Here is a 19,940-nt window from a genome sequence, read left to right as displayed (position 1 = left end):
TGAGAGAAGAAAGAAGTAGGAAGGAAAATAAACATGGCAGAAACAGGACGCAAACGCGACGCGTGCGCATAGGTCACGCGTGCGCGTGAAAACAGAAAAAGACAGGTGACGCGTGAGTGTCGCCCACGTGTACGCGTGGATGGCCTAAAATAAAAAGTGACGCGTGAGCGTCGGTCACGCGTGCGCGTGACAACTTTTCGTGCCAGATGCACGGTTGCGGCACACCTCCAGCACAACTCTCTGGAATCAGTACTGGGTGGCAGCATCAACCAGGCGATGCGTGCGCGTCACTCACGCTTACGCGTAGGTTGGTGAAAATGATGGGTGACGCATACGCATGGGGTTGGCTATGCGCCTAGCACCCCACCAGCGTGGGCCTGGCACAACTCTCTGTCCAGGCCGCGCTGTCGTGCCATTCCAGCACGGTTTGGGCACGAACCAAATTTGGGCGTTGACGCGTACGCGTGACAGCTTCTTTATTTTTTAAGCAATGCCAAAAATTATTAAACAACTAAACCATAACTGAAACTAAATAATCATAACTAAAAATGAAAATTTAACTTATTACCAATATGAACAAAAGGAAAATTAGAAAGAAGTTACCATGGTGAGGTGTCTCCCAACTAGCACTTTTAGTTAAAATCCTTAAGTTGGACATTTGGTGAGCTCCTTGTTATAGTGGCTTGTGCTTAAACTCATCTTGAAACTTCCACCAACGCTTGGATTTCTAATAAGCTCCAACATTTCCAAGTGAATTCACCAAGTCTTGAAGAAGTTCTTCACAAGCTTTGAGCTCCCAAAGTTGATCCTCTTGTATGTCGGGATCCCAAATCCTGTTTCTACACCCGTCTTTAAGTAGATCATCATGGTTCCAACCGGGTGGTAAGAAATCTAAATTCTCAATGAAGTACCAAACTCTTCTCTTAGATCCAACCAATTGATCACTAGTCCAACCCTTGCATCTAGCTCTTGAAATCTCAACCTTGATGAGTCTTGATTTGCAACTCCAACCACTAAACATCCTTCTCTTACGCTTCATTCCACAAAACCTCCTAAGTTGGCCATCTTTTTCAAGAATACCATACTCAAGTGGGACAGTAAAACTAATAGATATAAGTTTTACCCACTCAAATAAAAGGGTAGACGACAACCTAGGTAGAGAAGTCTCCAACGATCTTGACAAAGCATATTCAATTCCCGTCCAACCTTACCGAAGGACTTCCACCTTCTGAAAAGATTCTTCACTTTCAAGCTCTTCCTCACCAGATTCATCCAACTCTTCTCCGTTGCTCAAGTCAGAAATATGAGGTTGAGAGAAATCTACCTCAATGTTGCTTTCAATCTCATCGGGAGAAGGCTCTTTTAACTCAAGGGGTTCACTTGTGGATGCAAATTCATCACTATGATGGCTTGATTCATGATCATCATCACTAAGGGAGCTTGTCTCTTGATCTATTCTGTCCAATTCTTCATAGGGAACATGCCTTGGAGGTTGTGCACTACCCTCCTCAACATTAATTTCAAGCTTCTTGGAGGAATACTCTACAACTCGAGATTCCCATGGAGGTTCAACATCTCCTAAGTCTTCGACCACTTCTTCCTCTTCAACAATTATGGCTTCCTCCAATTGTTCCAATACAAAGCCACATTCCTCATTTTCCACCGGAGTTTTTAATTTCTCCTTCATGCTACGCTCCTCATTAGATTCCCCACATGCGGCCATGGGGTTACTTGGAGTGTTGAAGCGCAGTGAAGCCAAATTTTCTATTACCTCAGTCAAGGTAGCTATGAACTCTAGTGTCGTCCTTTGCATCTCTCTTTGCCCTCGAAGAAGAACACCAAGAGTGTCATTCATTGGAGATTCGGGTGGATGTAAGGGTTCATTGCTTGGGAGGAAAGGTTCATAATAGGAGGGTGGTTCATCATGATAAGGATGTGGCAGTTCAACACTCTCCATCTTTTCCACTTGTTGCACAACACACTCCAGTCCCTTATTTTTTAGTTGAGATTCCAAGATCTCCTTCATGCTCTGCTCTTCGGTTGACTTTCCACATTCATCCGTGGAAATGCTTTGTTTGTTGCATGAGTCCCATGGGTCGATGGTGGTTCTCGTTTTGGTAATGTTAGCCATGAGAGATTCATGTGATTTTCGGCCTTCCTCTCACTCCATTTGATGGATGGTTGCTTGAAGTCGAGCCATTGCTTCCTTGAAATGATCCCGTGGCTCTTGTTCCGCTTGGCTAACATAATTAGGATCATATTGTGGTTGAAAGTTCGCATACATTGGAGGTGGTGTATAGTGAAGTGGTAGTTCTTGGGAGTAATTGGGTTGGAATTGGGGTGGTTCTATGTATGGTTCATTGGGCTCATAAGGTGGTTGGCATGGTGAATATGGGTTAGGGTCATATAGAAGTGTTTGATTGTAGGGGGCTTGTGAGTATGGTAGTTCAAAACTATGTTGAGGAGGGGGTTCATAGGCATATGGTGGGACTTGTTGGTAACTACAAGGGGGTCCACCATAGCTATTGAATTGATATGCATCTTGGAATGGCTCTTCATCATAGTACGTTGGGGGAGGTTGTTGCCAAGAGGGTTGTCTATAAGCTTGAGGCTCCTCCCACCTTTGATTGTCCCATCCTTGATGCATGTTCTCATTGTAGCTTCCATTCCCTACAACATAATTTAAACCAAACTCATAACCAAAGGGATGAGAATTCATAGTAGCAAATAAAAACAAAAGCTAATAAAAATAAGCAACAAAGCCCTAAAACTAACAAAAACTAACAAACAAGCAAAAGGTAAATATATACAACAATCAATAATAAGGCACACGTTTGCAATTTTCTAGCAACGACGCCAAAAATTTGACGGAGGAAAAATATCGGTAAAGAATTTCACAAAAATATTGCGTTGCAAGTATAGTTATAAACCAACAATTAAACCTCAGTCAATGTTTAAATTGTTTGTTACAAATACAAACCCAATAAAATTAACCGAAGTATTCAAACCTCGGGTCATCTCTCAAGGAATTGCAGGGAAATGTACTTATAATTGGTTATGGAAAAGTATTTTTGGGGTTTTTGTGGTAAGAGACAAGTAATGTAAGTAACGAGGAAATAAAATAACAACTAAGAAATGTCCTAGCAAGGATTGAGAATTAGAATTCCTATCCTCATTATCATCATCAATTGTAATGGTAATTGACCTTTGCTTTTACTTAGTTAACCTCTAACAATGAAGGAAAGTCAAGTGAGCAAAATTAACTTAAGTTCACAAGTCCTAATCAAAGACTAGATTTAGTGAAACCTAAGCCAACTAGCAATTTTCAATCACCAATCAACAAAATAATTTTGATAACTCAAGAGTCTCTAATTGATCAATCCAAGTTAAGAACATAAAAATCTAATTTAAAATCCAACCAAGCATTTTATCAAACACTTGGAAGGCATAAAAAAACATAGAAAACTAACAGGACATAGCAAAATCTAAGAATAACCAAAGCAAAGAAATAACAATAACAAAGCAATTGAACAATAAGAAACGTGAAACATAAATTGCATTAATGAAAATTGAGAGTAACACATGAACTCATAAACTAAATTAGCAAAATAAAGGAATCAATAAGAGAAGTAGATAACTAAAGTGCTAGAGCAAATAAAAGTAAGAAAACTAAATTAAAGGAAGATTGAACCTGAACCTAAGGAGAAAAAGAAAGAAGAACCCTAAACCTAGAGAGAGGAGAGAGCCTCTCTCTAGAAACCTACATCAAAACCTAATTAATGTGAATATGAAAAGTGAATGTTCATCCCTCTTCCAGCTCCACTCTGCAGCCTCTAATCTGTATTTTCGAGTCTGAAACTGGGTCAAAAGCATCCCAAAAATCGTCCCTAGCGTTTTCTGTAAATTGCAGCACGTGACGCTCGTCACACGTATGCGCCAATCACACGTACGCGTCGCTGGACTTTTCACTGGCCATGCGTAGGCATCAGCCACACGTGCGCGTCATTTGAACACTGGCTCAGTCACGCGTACGCATTGCCCACGCGTGCGCGTCGCTACCAGATTCTCAAAACTTCAATTTCTTGTGTTCGTTTCACTTTTGCATGCTTCTTTTCCAATCCTCTAAACCATTCCTGCCCTATAAGCCCTGAAAACACTTAACAAACATCTCACGGCATCGAATGGTAATAAGAGAGAATTAAAATTAGCAAATTTAAGACCAACGAAGCATGTTTTCAATCATAGCACAAAATTAGGAAGGAAACTTAAAAACATGCAATTTACATGAATAAGTGTCAGAATAGTTGACAAAATCCACTCAATTCAGTACAAAATAAACCATAAAATAGTGGCTCATCAGCCGCCATGCATGCATGCATGGGAGTCTGCCGGGCGTGGAAGGAGGCCACTGATGCCAGGGCATCTTGGCTAATTTTACTAGCCATTTTTTGTATGCTTTAGGTTAGTTTCATGCATTTTCTTAGGCAATAAGCAAGTATTTGGATGAGAATTGTATGCATGCCTTGATTCAATCAAACATTGTTAATTATGTGCATTTTCATGAGATTTATGCAAGAATTGTTTGATGTTATGAATTGATGCAAAATCTTGTGATTTAGCAAGGCTTTGATGTATGTGTTTGGTTGATGATAGGTGAAGCAAAGAGCCCTGGAGCAAGGAGGAAGTCACCAAGGGCGTTGCCAACTCTAGAAGGGCGTTGCCAATGGCAATGTGTGAAGCAATGAAGTGAGGAAGCCCTGGATGATAAGAGACAGAGTGCACGTTGCCAACTTGGGGGAAGGAAGGCATGTTTGCCTCTAACGCCAGCAAGCTTGGCAGCCTTGGAAGGCATAGCACGTTGCCAACTTAGCTTTCCATTGGCGTGTTCATTGGCAACGCAGCAAACTTGGAGCTAGGAGGCAGCCACGAGCACGTTGCCAACTCAAGAAAGCATTGGCGTGTTTGGCAACAATGCCAGGAAGCTTTGGATGGTGAAGAATGGAGGTAGCACGTTGCTAACTTGGAAATACAAGGGAGTGTTTGCCAAAATCGCTGGTGAGCTGGACAGCCTGACCTTATCTTCTTCAATGGAGTATATTTTGAGCTACAAAGCTCCAAATGAGGTGATTCTAATGGAATTTGAAAGTAGACATCTAGAGCTTTCCAACGATATATAATAGTATGGGTTTGACATTTGTTTGAAGCTTCAAAAGCTGGCTTCATTTGGAGCCTCAGAAATTGAACACGTTGCCAACTTGGAAGAACAAAGGCGTGTTCACCAAAAATGTGTGCGATTTTGGCAGGCTGAGCCCGAGAGGAGATCACACACACACACACTTCATTGGCACACTCCACTGGGAGTGGGTCTTCGGACCCCTCCTCTCATACACTCTTCTTCCCTTCCTCTTCTCTTCTTCCTTAGTAGTAGTGTAATTTAATATGTAGTTTTCATTTATGAATTCTTGAATTTTCAATTTCTGTTTTGAAGTCTCACTCTTTACTTTCATGCACTTTACTTTCTTGTACTTTTCTATTCCTTGCAATTTATTTTTCCAGTACTTTACTTTTACGTCATTTACTTTCCTTGCACTTTATTGCTTTCTTTTAATTTCTAGCCATTTACATTTATTGTTTGCTCATCACTCCAAAATGATTGTCTAACTAGAATAATCAACTAACCATCGATTGCTTAATCCTTTAATCCTCGTGGGATCGACCTCACTCTAAGTGAGTTTTACTATTTGATGCGATCCGATATACTTGCCGGTGGTAAAGCTACAATAAAATAGTAAAGCTTTAGAAATTTGGATGTGGCATCTAAAAATTTGACCTGTTTTTTATGTATTATTTTTTATTATTAGTTTAAATGGGTTGGCTTCTAAAAAAATAATAAGCTGATTTTAAATGGACAGTTTTAAATTATGTGATACGTCAGTCGTCCATTAGTTAGTTAGTTAAAACTATCTATTTCTTTTATCATTTGGAAATCGTCCATCTTTTCTATTATTTGACTGCCCATCTTTTCTATTATTTGAAACGTTCTATTTTAAGAGTTTGATCTAATTTAAATTATTAATATTTTTTATTATTTTAAAAATTATATTTTTATATTTATAAATATACATACCTTGTTTACAGTATAAACGAAATACATTTATAATTATCTCATTTACAGTATAAATGAGATAAGATTAGAAGACGTATTTTTGTAATAATTTTATAATTATTTATTTTAATAAATAAAATATTTATTTAATTTATTTAAATAAAAAATCATAGGATCTCCTCTCTCTTCAGAAGATCACATTGAAGTAATTCTTGAAAGCCTCAATAACAATTCGAAATTAGAACAATTAGTCAATTATGTTGTGATAAACACAAAAGATATGGATGCCCATTAATATCATGGGTGACTCAGTATTTATGTTACCAAGAAAGAATTTAATTTAATGAAGGTTGAAAATATGAACCCTATACATGTATAATAGGGGTATGGTACGAAACAATACACACAGCAATATTAACAACAAATATTCTCTTTCTCTCTTTCTTATACAATAAAGCACTTCTTTACTTTTTCTCTTCGTATACTACTAATATAATATTAATATATTATCTTTATAGTAGTATAATAGTATTGATAAATACTGATAGTAGTATTTTTCTATTTATACTTTATTTTATTATCTTTTCCTTATTTATTTTACAACACGTTATCAGCACGAGACTCTTGATCAAATTTTAGGAAGACTCAGGTAACAAATTTTCATTATGTCGAAACTCTTTCATCTTGAATTTAATGCTCTTGATATATTTGGAAACAATTATTTATCATGGATATTAGATGCTAAAATCCATCTAAATTTAATGGATCTTAGAGATACCATTAAGGTTGAAAATAATATATCCCAAAAGGATAAAGCCAAGGCCATGATTTTCCTTCGCTGTCATCTTGACGTATGATTGAAAAATGAATATCCCACATTAAAAAATCCTGCAGATCTATGGAAAGACATTGAAGAAATGTACAATCATCAAAAGACAGTGATACTTCCTCAAACCCGATATGTTAGAGAAAACTTTCTCGACCTTCCATGCCTCGAATGTGATCCTGCAGCAGCAGTATCGAGAAAAAAGATTTTAAAAGAATATATTCTGAGCTAATTTCTTGCCTTCTTGTTGCTGAACGCAACAATGAGTTGCTCTTAAGAAATTATGAAGTGCACCCAGCTGGCGCCGCCCCATTTCCTGAAGCAAATGCGGCAAATCATAACCCCAAAAGAGGTAAATGGCAAGATTTTGGTAATAAGAAAAATTATGGAAGGATAAAGAATTATATTCACAAGAAAGGATCTCACCAGAAGTGGGATAAAGAAAAAAACAATGGGTAAAGTAAATCAATTGAGGAAAAAATGCTTCCATTGTGGTGGAAAGGGTCATTGGTCATGTACTTGTCATATCCCAAGGCACCTAGTTGATCTTTATCATGCATCCTTGAAAAAAGATGACAAAGAAAAGGAAACAATTTTTGTTTCAAATGATGAAAATTTCACCACTCATTATGATGTATCTAATTTCTTTGAGGATTTTGAAGGAAATATTGGTTATTTGATCAACGATGGAATAGTTCAATATGTGAGTTTGTTAAGTATTCATAAATTTTTGTTAAGTTTTATTTTTATGCATCTGAATTTCAAATATGATATTTATGAATTTCAAAACTATTGCATGTGTATTTCTACTCATTTTATTATTATTTGTCTTTAAATAAAATGACAAGGATATATAATGAGGATGTATGTCTTGCGGATAGTGCAAGTTCGCACACTATTCTTAAAAAGTAATATATATTTTACTCATATTATGCCAAAAGAAGAATATGTTAATACTATTATTGGCTCGGGCAATGTGATAGAAGGCTTCGGAAGAGCTATAATTTTGTTTCCTAGAGGAACAAAATTTATAATAAATAATGCACTATTATCTACCAAGTCTCTGAGGAACTTGTTGAGTTTCAAAGATATTCGCCGAAATGGATATCATTATTGAAACAATGAATGAGGGAAATCATGAGTATTTATGTATCACAACTCATGATTTAAATAAAAAGGTTATATTAGAAAAGTTACCCTCACTTTCATTTGGATTATATTATACCAAGATTAGTGCAATTGAATCACATACCATTGTAAACCAGAAGTTTACTAGTCCAAATGAATTCATAACTTGGCACAACCGATTGGGTCATCCGGAAACAACCATGATGCGGAGAATTATTGAAAACTCCCATGAACATTCACTAAAGAACCAGAAGATTTTTAAATCTAGTGAATTTTGTTGTGCTGCATGTTCTCAGGGAAAGTTAATTTTAAGACCATCACCAGTAAAGATTGGATTTGAGTCCTCTGAATTCCTAGAAAGGATTCAAGGCGATATATGTGGACCTATTCATCCATCATGTGGATCTTTTAGATATTTTATGGTCCTAATAGACGCATCTTCGAGATGGTCATATGTGTACTTATTGTCTTATCACAACCTGGCGTTTGCGAGATTACTGGCTCAAATTATTCGATTAAAAGCACAATTTTCAGAAAATTCAATCAAAGCAATTCGTCTTGATAATGCTGGTGAATTTACTTCCCAAGCATTTGATGCTTATTGTATGGCTAATAGAATAAGTATTGAACATCCAGTAGCTCATGTTCACACACAAAATGGGTTAGCAGAATCACTTATTAAATACCTCCAATTAATTGCTAGACCCTTACTTATGAGAACAAATCTCCCAACCTCGGTTTGGGGCATGCTATTTTACATGCTGTAGCACTTATTCGTTTGAGGCCAATGAGTTACCATCAGTTCTCTCCTATGCAATTAGCTTTTGGCCAGCAGCCAAATGTTTCCCATTTAAGAATATTTGGGTGTGCGATATATGTTCCCATTGCACCACCTAATCGCACCAAAATGGGACCCCAAAAAAACAATTATAAAAACTCTAAAAGAAGAGTTTGAGATGAAAGATCTTGGAAGAACTAAATTTTGTCTCGACCTACAGATCGAGCATACAAAAAATGGGATCTTTATTCATCAAACGACATACACAGAAAAGATCTTGAAGAGATTTTATACGGATAAGTCACACCCATTGAGTACCCCAATGATCGTAAGGTCTTTGGATGTGGAAAAGGATCAATTCTGTCCTAAGGAAGAAAATAAAGATATCCTTGGTCCTGAAGTACCATATTTTAGTGCCATTGGAGCACTAATGTATCTTGCTAATAATACACGACCCGATGTATCATTTTCTGTGAATTTACTAGCAAGGTATAGTTTCTCTCCAACCAGAAGACATTGGAGTGGAATCAAATAAATCTTTTAATATCTTCATGGAACGATTGATATGAGATTATTTTATCCATATGGATCCAAGTCACAACTAGTTGGCTATGTAGATGCTGGATACTTGTCTGATCCACATAAAGGGAGATCTCAAACAGGATATCTGTTCACATATGGTGGTACAGCTATATCATGGAGGTCGACGAAACAGACGATAGCAGCAACCTCCTCTAATCATGCTGAAATACTCGCGATACATGAAGCTAGTCGCGAGTGTTTTTGCCTTAGAAGTTTGATCCAATATATTCTGTCATCATGTGGACTGATTGACCATAAGATAGCTCCAACTATCCTGTTTGAAGATAATACAGCATGCATTGCTCAACTTAAAGGCGAATACATCAAAGGTGATAGAACAAAACATATTTCTCCCAAATTCTTCGTCACTCATAATCTTCAAAATTAAGGGACAATTGATATCCAACAGATCCGCTCAAGTGATAATCTAGCAGATTTATTCACAAAGTCACTCCCAAAATCTTCCTTTGAAAGATTGGTACATGAGATTGGGATGCGCCAATTTCGAGACATTAAATGATGTCGACAAGAGGGGGAGACTGTACTCTTTTTTCTTTGGTCAGGTTTTTTTCCCATTGGGTTTTTCTTGACAAGGTTTTTAATGAGGCAGTCCCATTAGGGGTGGCAAACGGGCCTAAACCCGCCAGGTCGGCCCGCGTAACCCGCCAAAAAAGCGGGCCGGACTGAAAAATTGGGACCGCCAAATAGCAAAAGCCCGCTTAACTCGCACCGCTTAAACCGCGGGTTTTGGCGGGCTTGGGCGGGGCGGGGCGGGCTTCTCCGCTGGGCTTAGTATTTTTTTGGCAAAGAGTATTTTTACAATTTTTTTTTATCAAAACCCAACTTCTCCCAACCCAACTTACAAGAGAATAAAGATGAAAATTGAGTGTTTTAGATTATGTTTGTTTTGTTTTAGAGTCAATATTGTTAATTATGTTTTGGATTATGTTTATTTTGTTTTGGGAACAATATTTATAATTATGTTTTGGATGAAAACTTGGTTTATAATTATGTTTATTAGATATTTATAATTACAAAGACTTTAATGTTTGTGAATATGAAAATTATAATTTGTTTATACTTTTAGAAATTATAATAGTTAAAAGTAAAAAACAAAAGAGATTTTTTATATCTTTATATATATTATTTAATAGTTAAAAAAAAGAATATTTGGCGGGCTTAGCCCGCCGGCCCGCCAGCCTGCCGTTAGGCGGGGCGAGGCGGGTTAGCCCACCAAAAGGCGGGCTTCTGGCGGGGCGGGGCGGGACTGGCTTCCCCGCTTGCCACCCCTAGTCCCCATCACAAAGGATATTGTACTATTTTTCCTTCACTAAGATTTTTTTTCCATTGAGTTTTTCTTTAGTAAAATTTTAACGAGGCAATAATTCTAAATGGTCATCCAAGGAGGAGTGTTGTGATAAACACAAAGGATATGGATGTCCATTAATATCATAAGTGACTTAGTATTCATGTTACCAAGAAAGAATTTACATTTAATAAAGGTTGAAAATATGAACCCTATACATATATAAATAGAAAGTATGATACGAGACAATACACACAGCATTATTAACAATAAATATTCTCTTTCTCTCTTTTTTATATAATAAAATACTTTTTTATTTTTTCTCTTCGTATACTACTAATATAATATTAATATATTATCTTTATAGTAGTATAATAATATTAATAAATACTGATAATAGTATTTTTCTATTTATACATTATTTTATTACCTCACAAATTATACAATATTTGTGAGATTGAGACTCTTCTTTTGTTTCATGATGACATGCTCGAGCGTCTTCGAAAACCAAAAATTGTCATGGTTCAAGCAAACGGCGTCTCAATTTTTTTTTTTAATAATTGAAAGAATAAAATGTGATTTTTTATTATTAATTTTATAAATAAAACAAAAAAAATAAAAAATAAAAAATAATAAAAAATAAAAAATTTTATTTTATTTTTTTAATTTTTTTTTAACAATTATAAAAAATTCATTTCCCAAGCAAACTTAACTTAGAGTTCTTATCCAACAATTTCAACTTCAATCGTGGATTAGGTGCACGCAGAAGAGGTGGAAGATGTTTTTTGAGAAGTGGACGATTATTCTATGCATTTCCCAGACCGCAATGTCAACTAGCTATGTGGTCGAATTGGCCACATAACTTACATTGTTTTCATGTATTTAACCAAGAGATACTTTCACCCCTCACAAGCTCAATCATCAAGAATGAGCACTTTTATTAGTACTGTACCTTCTTTAACAGCTTCTCAGCCTAATTCTACTATCTCTACTCCTCCTCTTCTTACACCTTTTCACAATCGTTTAACACGTGTACCGATTTCATCATCCATTTGTGATACATCATAGTATTGAAATTCAGGTGCTTCACACCATGTAACACTAAATCAAGTTAATATGCTTTTCAGGATCTAAATATACATAACTGAATTAGGTTCAAATCGAAAATGGAACAGATATTTCTATTTTTTTTTTTTTTTGCTTTAGAATTTAAAAGATGACTTTCCTTGCAATACACCGGAAATCATAAAAAATTAAATTAGTATCTTTAAGTTTGCAAAGGATAACAAAATTTATTTTTAATTCATTTTTTTAACTCAAAAAATAAAAACGATATTTATTTTAAAACGGAAGAAATATCATTTTTTATCACTCATATAAAACATAATGAAATCCACATAAAATAATAATATCTTAGAATAAAGGTTTGAGATATAATTTTTCTTATATAAACATACAGAAAATTAATTTTTAATTATTAATACTAATTAATTTTTTATTGTAAAATTATTTTTTAATTTTTATTTTTTCAGAATTTAATATGTATGATAAGAATTTAAAATATAAAATTTAAGTTTAGAATTTAAAAAATGAGTTGATGTTTACTAAAAAAAAAAAATTTAAATGTGTCTACAGTGCTTAAATGTGTCATAAAAGTTAAAAACAAGGTGTTAAAAAGACAGGAAAACTGTCGTCCCTACAGGCTTGTTGGTGAATCATGATTGCCATTTGCCAAAGAAGTCAAGAGTTGCAAGCACTGCCACCATGGCACCAGAAACTTCCTCCTTCGAATTTTTCATCATTATCTATGAGCGTTATCCACAACCAGGCAAACCTTGGTCGTTGTCGCATTGCAGTTTGTGTACAAACTACAAACATTTTATGAATCGAGAGAAGTGTCTTTTACCTAGACTAGGCTCTTTTGTCCTCTATCATGTGCCTAATTTCAACCCCCTCTCCTTCCCATTCGGTGCGCTCCTGTCTTAGATACTGTTATCAATAGTACAACACACTATGACAAGCAATGACGGAAATAATGAAATATGTGCTACTTGTTTGTCTATTTATTATTAATAGAATCAAACATGCAAAATGTACCCCAAAACTTTAGACGCGAAACAAAAATGATTTTTAAAAAAGACAAATATTTCAGTGATATTGCATATTCGAGTGTTTTTGTAATTAAATCTAATTAAATTAGTATAAGATGAAAAAATATGTTTTTGTTTTTTATTTTACGTTTTCTTAGCATAAAAATTTTTATTAAAAAATACAGAAATTTATTAAATCATGAATAAAAAAAACTCCAACAATGACTTCTAAAGATAATTTTTTAAAATTACAGCATCTATGTTTAGTAAATTAAATTAAAAATAACTTTTAATATAGCACAAATAACAATAAATGTGTTTAATAAAATAATTTTTAAAATTTAAAAATATTATAATAAACACTAATAAAAAACTTAAATTTAAAAATAAATTAATGTATAATATTTTCGAATTTTTAATTTTGATAAATATGAGTTATCTTTGAAAAACTTTAACTTAGATGCTTTTAAAGTACTCCTATATTTTTAAAGTTGTAAACATAAGTACATTATCTTTTCTATTTACCAAATACAAAATAAAAAATTTAGGGTATATCTAAAACGAGTACAATAACTTTGTGTGCATTATATGTGCCACATTTATATAAACCATCAAATTTCATTAATTGAAAATCAAACATTAATATAAAAGAAGAGCATTGATGAACTCTAATAAATACAGAATATCCTACTATATAAATAAATATCTTTCAATATACAATACTTTAAATGACAACATAATATTTAATTTTTAAAGAGTAATACTCCAAATAGATTCCCAAAGATTTGGTCGTCCAACATATTTGTTCCCTAGAAAAATTAACTAGGTTTCCGATCTCCAAGATTGCTAGATATATGCCATATAGATCCTTAAATTAGGTTGAGCTGGTTAACACGACACTCTCTCTCTTATGTGGAGGTTATAGGTGTAACATGTCAGGTAAAGTAACACGTGTTACGCTCAGGACACATTAGTCCCTGGACACGTGGCTAAAACGTTGTTTTGAAACAACACCAAATGATACCGTTTTGAGGGGACAGATTCATCCCCACCTTTTGTTTTCTGATTCTCAAAACATTGATATTCTAAAGTCAAATAAGACCCCTAAAATTTTTGTTATAAGTCAAAAAGGTCCTTGAATTTAAATGGATACCTTATATAAAAAAAATTCATCCTCCCTTTTTTTTTTTTTTTGTAAAATTACAAGTACCCAAACCCTCACCTAAGTTTTACGAGCTAACCTTTTTATTCTTCATCCTCCATTAATGTTTACCCAAGTTCGTAATGATATTTTGATAGTGTATACAGGGACTTCTTGATAGTAGTGTGTCGTGCATATCGCCATTGTTTGAGATAAGTTAAGTTAGTTTTTGCTGGATTAAATTAGCATTGAAAAATGAAGTAAGATGAACATACATGTGATGTTTAGAGTAGATCATAAACAGTATATTTTAGGTGTAGCTTAAGTGAGAGTTGTGAAGTGGTTATGAATAGGTATTTGATAATAACAAAAATAATGTAGGTATTTGAAATTTTTATTCTGTTGTGATGTTGTATTGTGTTGGTTGCCCAAACCCTCACCTAGGTTTTACGAGCTAACCTTTTTATTCTTCATCCTCCATTAATGTTTAGCCAAAGTCCGTAATGATATTTTGATAGTGTATACAGGGACTGCTTGATAGTAATGTGTCGTACATATCGCCATTGTTTGAGATAAGTTAAGTTAGTTTTTGCTGGATTAAATTAGCATTGAAAAGTGAAGTAAGATGAATATACATGTGATGTTTAGAGTAGATCATAAACTGTATGTTTTAGGTGTAGCTTAAGTGAGAGTTGTGAAGTTGTTATGAATAGGTATTTGATAATAACAAAAATAATGTAGGTGTTTGAAATTTTTATTCTGTTGTAATATTGTATTGTGTTGGTTGCTTGGGTAAATTGTGGCAAGATTTTATTTTTTGGTATTTAGTTGAGTGAAAACGTAGTAACTATATTTTACCTTGGTAAAAGTTTTGTTAGAGACAATAAAGAGATACTTGTGTACATCGATGAAAAAATCAATAAAAATTTTTCAAAGGACATTGACTTGATATGTTTTTTTAACTTGAAAAAACTTTTTTTAGATTTGGATTACCATGACTACAAGACAATGTATTCGTATGAGAGATAAAGAGATCAGAGCTCTGCAAAAGAACAAGATGTCAAATGAGAATACGAACGAATTCTAATGATTGATTATCATTGTACTTGAGATGTATCATTTTATGTGCTTGGGACTGCATACTATATATTTTGAGTAATTTTATTCTAATTCTGATTCTAGTTGCTTAATTCAAGGGACCAATTTGACATATATACTATAAATTCAAAGATCTTTTAACTTATAATAACAAAAATTTTGGGAGACCTATTTGACTTTAAAACATCGATATTTTAAAAATCAAGAACAAATGCGGGGAATGAATCTGTCCCCTCAAAATGGCGTCGTTTTGTGTTGTCCAAAATGACGTTGTTTTAGCCATGTGCCAAGGGACTAGTGTGTCCTAAGCACGACACATGTTGCTTTTCTTGACACGTCACACCTATAATCTCCACGTAGGAGAGACAGTGTAGTGTTAACCGACTCAACCTTACTTGAGGACTTATATGACATATATCTAGCGATCTTGGGGACCGGAACCTAATTAATTTTTCTGGAGAATAAATCAGTTGGACGGCCAAATCTTTTATTTTTAAATAAATAAATATAAAACACAAAAAATATAAGTATTTTTTATTCATTAAGGTTAATTATTATGTAATAAATTTTTTATAATATTAAAAAAATTATATTAAAATAATATTTTAAATTACAACATAAAAATATAAAATAATTAAATTTTATTTTATATTACTCAAAAAATAATTAAATTATTATATTCAAAATTTATTAACTAACTATTTTTGTTAAAAATATTATTATATAATCTAACGTTTTATCAAAATATTTGTGAAATTTAAATATTTAAAATTTTTTTAAAAAGTACTCTTTTGTTCTTTTGCACTTCTTTTTCTTTCTTCCAATACTACAATTTCAACCAATCACCAATTAATATTAGCTGTCCACACCGACCATCCATTGTTTTGACAATCCTAATTTCTAAATTTTAAATTTTAAATTCTAACTTCAAACTCTAAATACAAAATTCTAACCCTAAATTTTTTATTCTAAATTATAAATTTTAAATCTTAATTTCTATACCTTAAATTGATTTTATTTTATTTTATTTCAAATTTTTTAACTTGAATATTGGATATTTTTATTATTTTTGATTTTAAATATTTTTTAGTGTTTAATTATTGTTATTTAATTTATTTACTGAAACAGTGTTAATTGGGTCCCGAAACCTTTTTCAATACAAATATCAATTTTTATAGTTGCATTAGCTGTCACGCTATAGCATTATTTATGCATAAAGGGTTTTTTTTTCTAACGGTAATTAATATATAGTAAAAGTCAACAAATAAGACAAATTTATAAAAATGAACTTGCTATGTGAAACCTACATTATAGGTATTAAATAAAGTCGAAAAATTAAATTTTCCAAATATTTTGAAAAAAAAATTAGATTATATAATAATATTTTTAACAAAAATAATTAATTAACAAATTTTGAAGATAATAATCTAATTATTTATCAAGTAATATAAAATAAAATTTAATTATTTTATACTTTTATATTAGAGTTTAAAATTTTATTTTAATATAATTTTTTAATATTATAAAAATTTTATTGCATAATAACTAATTTAATGAATAAAAAATATTTATATTTTTGTATTAATATATTTTATATTTATTTATTTAAAAATAAAAAATTATGTTGTTATTTAAAGTATTATATATTAAAAGATATTTATTTATGTATTAGGATATTCTATATTTGTTAGAGTCTATCAATACTCTTCTTTTATATTAGTTTTTTATTTTAATTTAATAAAATATGATAATTTATATAAATATGACAATCTAATGCACACAAAGTTATTGTATTCATTTTAAATATACCCAAAAATTTATATTTTTAAAAAACACAAATACTTTTTTAAAATTTTTGTCAAACCAAACCTTACTTCATAAATGACTTAGGCTCTGTTTACTTAAACAGATTAATTAAACTCTTTTTTGAATAAATAGTTTAAACAATAAATACTTATATTAAAAGTATCTTATAAATATGTTATTTTGTATTTAATTTTTTAGTTTTAAAAATATTTATTTTAAAAGAAATATAATAAAAAAATTTTATTATAAAAAAATTCTTTTTTTTTTACTTTTTTATAAGTATTTAAATAATTTTTAAAAAAATTATAATTTAATTTTAAAAATTATATCAAATATTAATATTATTACTTTTATATTTTAAAAATAAAAAAAATAACTTTTGAAGTTTCTTAAATGAGTCTTGCGGGCCAATTTTATTGATTCTAAAAATCTGAAATCATGATAAAATTAGTCAAATATGCATTAAATTCCTTTCTATTAATGACAATGGTTGAAATGGTAAAGTCGAAAGTGTCATGTCATATTGGCATATTTGTTATTCCAGCTATTTTATTAGATACATATTAGCGTGTCTATATATATTTGGTTAATTTACTAAAAAGAGATAAAAGTTAATATTTAAATTAAAAAATATAAAAATAAATAATTTTTTAAAATTTAAAATTTATCATAAAAAATAAGTTCCACAATTTTGATACTAAAATTATAGACATTACAGAATTTTCTATTTTATTAATAGAAACAAATTTATTTTATGGTTAGTTATTTTTGTCTAATTTTTAAAATATTTTTATTATTCTTATATTTTGAAATTTTTTTTATTAGTATTTAAATTTATTTAATATTTAATTAATTTTATTATATTTAAAAATTTTAAAATATTTTATTATTTTGATTTTTTTTAAATTATTTTTACTAAATATTTAAAATTTTAGAAGATATTTTTAATAATTTACTCGTATTAATTCCATCTTATAATTTTTTTGTCATATAAAATACATACATCACTCTATACACATACAATATACTAAAAGCTCTTTTTCAACCACTAAAGAATAAAGATGGAGTTTGATATGACTCTTTTTTTTTTTTTTTTTTTAAGAGACAAATATATTTACCACTGGTATACGAGGCTCGGAACAATTCCATTTTATAATTTGAATGGGGCATAAGACCCCACATGCTAATATACATGGGTCCGTCCTTGAGACAATATAGACACAATCACAATGGACAAAACGGCCTTAATAAGCTAGCGCTTTTTCTTACATTCAACTTTGTCAATATTTTTTCATGGGATTAAAGTTAGAAATAATATTGAGTGGTATTTGAAATTTTTAAGACAAATAGGATATAATGAAACCATTAATTATGTTTTATGGACAAAAAATGGCCATAAATTAATTATCATATAAGCGTATATATATATATATATATATAGTATTAAAATATTTAATTTTACTATCATAAAAAAGTATGATTATTTTGTGAAGTTTAGTTACTCTAGTAGTGAATTAATTTGTTAAAAAAAACGTAAGAAACAACACACACAGATACACAAAGCAAAATTTTCATATTTATTAAACGATTATATTTTTTTCTGAAAGATATATTGATATTTATACCAAATGTTTGACATTTATAAAAGAAATATTTTACTCTAATTAATACTAGAAAACAATTTTAAAAGTAATTGATTTGGTGTGTGGTAGTAGAGCTAGTTTTTGAATAGATACCAATTTTATTTAATTTACAAATATCATTGTCTTCTTTCACCGTAATAACTAATAGATTTATTTAATTATTTTATTGGCCTCTATAATTTTATTAAATTTGTAATTAAGTTTCTATATGTTTTTTTAGATTTCTATTACTATATTAATTTTAATTTTACAGTTAGATCCTTATCAACGTAAAAAATTTTAGAATTAATAAAAATATTTTTTTATAAAAAAAATCAAAATTAAGAATTTAATTAAATATTTGACTATATTTTTTGAAAGAAATACTTTTTAATATTATTATTTTTGACACAAAAATAACTTAATTAAAAAATTAAAAATAATATAAAAAAGGTTTATTAAAAAATATAAAAATTTAATTACAAAATTAATAAAACTATAAAGATCAACACAATAATTAAATCCTAATTCTGTTGAACCGTAGGTATTTGGGTCCTATTACCAAAAACTTTAGGGAAAAAGACAAATAGGTCCCTGACTTTTTAAACTTTTGACAAATACATCCCTGACAAAATTTAAATACAAAAAAGTCCCTGACTTTAACAAACGGAGGACAATTTAGTCCTTCCGTCTATTTGCCTCTCATACACCAAACGGAACTGGCTGACGTGGCTGAAACGGTGTTGAGGTGTCCGTTACGGTGCCACGCTGGAAGGGGAATAAAGTTCGAAGGACAAATAAGTCCTTGACGTCATTTTACAAATAAAGTTCGAAGTACAAATAGGTCCTTGAGAATTTTTTTTTCATTGTACTTCTATTATGCTTTTATTATGGGAATTTAGTTTATGTAGGCTAAAAGTTGGTTTTTTTATAAAAAAAAATTATTTCGTATAGGTCGAATTGATTATTTATTTTATATGGGCGTCTATCCAAAAATGGATTAGCACTATGACTTTCAATTTAAATGGTTTCAATTTCAACCGATCTGTAGAATATAGTCAAGGTCGTGTAATTAACACCTGGGCTGATATTCTTAATTTCAATCCCGGTATCATATAAAAAAATTGAATAATACTTTTAGCATTTCCAAGAAGTAATTGATTAAATAGTTGAAATAGTTGTAATTCCATTCACTATTTTAACTGAAAAAAAATCATAAGACTGAATTACGTGGGAGGCTTGCGTCCATAAGAAATCGCGGAGCCACCCATTAATGGTAATGGAACTCTGCGCAAAGTTTCCTTAATATTTACATTTACAACATTAATAGACTTTAATCAAATAATATTCAAATTAGATCTATATTATAATGTAAAAAAAATATTTATGTTATAGATTGAATGAACTGCTTGTATTTTAAAATCTAGTTAACTTGTTGTATTCTGCAATTTAAATTA

The sequence above is a fragment of the Arachis ipaensis genome, chromosome B1 (genome assembly GCF_059453495.1).
Source record: "Arachis ipaensis isolate K30076 ecotype BB chromosome B1, ASM5945349v1, whole genome shotgun sequence".
NCBI lineage: Eukaryota > Viridiplantae > Streptophyta > Magnoliopsida > Fabales > Fabaceae > Arachis > Arachis ipaensis.
Note: the sequence above shows the minus strand (reverse complement) of the source record.